This window comes from Muscardinus avellanarius, assembly GCF_963383645.1.
Source record: "Muscardinus avellanarius genome assembly, chromosome: 1".
Lineage (NCBI taxonomy): Eukaryota > Metazoa > Chordata > Mammalia > Rodentia > Gliridae > Muscardinus > Muscardinus avellanarius.
This window is the reverse complement of record NC_137786.1, coordinates 114,979,644-114,983,079: the sequence shown is the minus strand read 5'-3', so window position 1 is coordinate 114,983,079 and position 3,436 is coordinate 114,979,644. Positions and strand designations below refer to the sequence as shown.

At 41.9% G+C, this 3,436-nt stretch overlaps 1 pseudogene across 1 annotated transcript; it reads left to right on the top strand.

Annotated features, from left to right (window-relative positions):
• Positions 1–1,308: 1,308 nt before the first annotated feature.
• LOC308276019 (histone-binding protein RBBP4-like) lies at positions 1,309–3,220 on the top strand (annotated as a pseudogene). Its single transcript has 2 exons — positions 1,309–2,299; positions 3,018–3,220. The product of its transcript is annotated as a histone-binding protein RBBP4-like (transcript).
• The last annotated feature ends 216 nt before the right edge of the window (positions 3,221–3,436 follow it).

The following is a 3,436-nucleotide window of genomic DNA, read 5'->3' as shown; positions in this document are numbered from 1 at the left end:
AGAGCCAGCCGGCAAGAGTATGGGTTCTGAAGTGAGGTGTGAAGATGAAGAATTTTAAATTCTAACATGGGGGAGCCACCAGCCTACTATCTCTACTGGTCGACCCCTGTTTGTGGGTCAATATTTCCTACGGGTCAATGACTATGCCTGGGTCAGGATTCTCTATTGCACTGACACTCCTGGCCAATGCAACTTCTTGGTCAATCTCATCTTTATTGCGCTGACACCAACTTGTTTTTCCAGAGGTATTTATACACAGCTACAGGTCAATAAACATTCTTGTGCTACCACCACCAGAATACAATAAAAACCAATACAAAACACATATTACAGATAGGTCAATCAGTACCCTCGTGTCATCACCACCTGATCTTCTCTCAGACCTTTTTGAAATTTCCATAACCCCAAACCTTGTTGACTCTGGGTGAAGGACAATCAGCTGAGTCAGAGACACCAATCTAGGGGAAGGCCTTAATGGCTCTCAACAGAAATGCCAGTGAAACATTTGAAGACATTAAAAATAAATCTCCTGGTGCAAAGAAACACCTGATATGATAATATTAAGAGGATGTTGCATATTCTCCCACATTGCGTGCTCTGGCAAGAAAAGAGATAGTATTTTCCAAATTTTGACGAGCCTCATTCAAATTTTCATCATTCAAATTATCCATATGTTCCAAGAATTAAACAACCAGAAATTTAAGCACAGGAAGGAACTTGCAAATTACCTCATCCAACCCACTCACTTTAAAAGCACAGAACACAGCCCCCAGAGAAGTGAGGGGGCCTAAGCCCAACCATCAGAGCTGACCACAGCAGGCCAGAGGCAGCACCCGCATGTCCGGCCCAACACAGAGCTTTGCCAAAAACCCTCAATATCATTACATTCCAGGCTGCCTCTGGAAATCATCTTATCTCCTTCTACACATGCTGCTCTGCCTACTTGTCAACCTGTAGGGACCAGCAGGGAGGAATGGCCATCCTACCCCCTATCTGCCTAAGTTGTGTTTAGCCCTCAGGGCATCCCTCACCCCTTCCCTACCTGTGATGCCACTGGAATGAATCCCTTGATCTCTCCCTCCCCCCTTTGTGTCTAGAAATTATTATTTTCTTTAATGTACTAGATTTTATTCTTTACTATCCTAGGACTTCTAAGATATTGTCATAAGCTAAATATCTACATAATTATTACAGCTATGAATTAACCTTGTGATAATAGAAGCCGTGAGCAGAGCAATTGCTCTCAGCCTCCCTACCTGCCCCATAATGTATGACCCTAGGATCCCAGAGTAGCCTGTCACTGCTGTGATGTACAAGGAAGCAGCCTTTGATGATGCAGTGGAAGAACGTGTGATCAATGAGGAGTACAAAATGTGGAAAAATAACTCCCATTTTCTGTATGATTTGGTGATGACCCATGCTCTGGAATTGCCCAGCCTAACTGCACAGTGGCTCCTAGATGTAACCAGACCAGAAGGGAAAGATTTCAGCATTCATCAACTTGTCCTGGGGACACACACGTCTTATGAACAAAACCACCTTGTGATAGCCAGTGTACAGCTCCCTAATGATGATGCTCAGTATGATGCATCACACTATGACAGGTGAGAAAGGAGAATTTGGAGGCTTTGGCTCAGTTAGTGAGAAAATTGAAATAGAAATCGTGATCAACCATGAAAGAGAAGTAAACCAGGCCCTAATGCCCCAGAATCCTTGCATCATTGCCACAAAGACTCCATCAAGACATCCTGTTTTTGATTATACAAAACATCCTCTTAAACTAGACTTTTCTGGAGAGTGCAACCCAGACTTTGCATCTCCATGGATATCAAAAGGAAGGCTATGGGCTTTCTTGGAACCCAAATCTCAGTGGGCACTTACTTGGTGCTTCAGATGACCATACCATCTGTCTGTGGGATATCAGTGCTGTTCCAAAGGAAGGAAAAGTGATTGATGCAAAGACCATCTTTACAGGACTTACAGCAGTAGTAGAAGATGTTTCCTGGCATCTACTCAATGAGTCTCTGTTTGGGTCAGTTGCTGAAACCTATTATTTGGGATACTTGTTCAAACAATCCTTCCAAGTCAAGCCATTCAGTTGATGCTCACACTGCAGAAGTGAACTGCCTCTCTTTTAATCCATATAGTGAATTCATTCTTGCTACAAGATCAGCTGACAAGACTATTTCCTTATGGAATCTGAGAAATCTGAAACTTAAGTTGCATTTCTTTGAATCACATAAGGATAAAATATTTCAGGTTCAGTGGTTGCCTCAAAACGAGACTATTTTGGCTTCCAGTGATACTGATCATAGACTGAATTGTTACGGTTTGGGTGGAGTATGGTTTGGGGAAACTGTTCCCCGGGAACTCCTGCTAGGGTCCCGGACACACTTACCCACAACCCATAACAAAACCCCAAAATGACCAAAAACAGAGAAAAAAAACACGGGTTCTTGTCCTAAGCTAAGAATAAATATGCTTAGCTTGGACCGTTGCTGAAGATTTAAAGAAGTTTATTAGAAAGATAGAAATACAGAAAATAGAAATGCAGCCCCATGCCAAAATGGCATGGAGGGGTGACTCGAAATGAATACACCAAAGGGATTATACGTGGACTGGACTTTTTATACCCATGACCTCCATCTTGTTTACATAATTCTGACCTAGTGAATGTCCCTGTAAGGTACCTCCCCTTACCCTGTCAGGTACCTCCCCCAAAAAGGTGTGTCAGGGTGTCTCCTTTCATGAAAGTCGACCCCTCCTACCATCTTAGCTAGTTTATCCAATCATGTAGATCTGTCTTTAGAAAAAGCCTAGTTCTCCTCAACTAAGATCTGTCTTTAGATAGAGACAAGCCTATTCTCTCCTATTGACTGGTTAATTGCTTTTAGCTAGGTTAACTTACATTGGCATACTTGCCTGCTTTTAGGCAGAAACCAAGTCCTTGCACAGATTTGCCCTTCACCCAACTTTTGAAATATATTAATAATCATAGCTTTCTCAAATCTACCCAGGCCATTCCCAATACTGGTACATGAATGTCTGGGATTTAAGTAAAATTGGAGAGGAACAATCCACAGAAGATACAGAAGGTGGCCCAGCAGAATTGTTGTTTATTCATGGTGATCACACTGTCAAGATATCTTATATCTCCTGGAATTCCAACGAACATTGGGTGATTTGTTATGTATCAGAAGACAATATCATTCAAGTATAGCAGATGGCAGAGAACATTTATTTTATTTTTTAATTTTTATTGGTACATTATATTCATACATCATATTGGGGTAAAAACTTGTGTGTAGAGACATGCACACATCACTGATTTAACCCCTACCCAATTCCCACCCCATTCCCTCCCCATCCCTCCCTCCCTTGCTCGGCTTAGTGGTTGACTTCTATATGTTTAAGTACATTGTGTGTTTTAGAGATT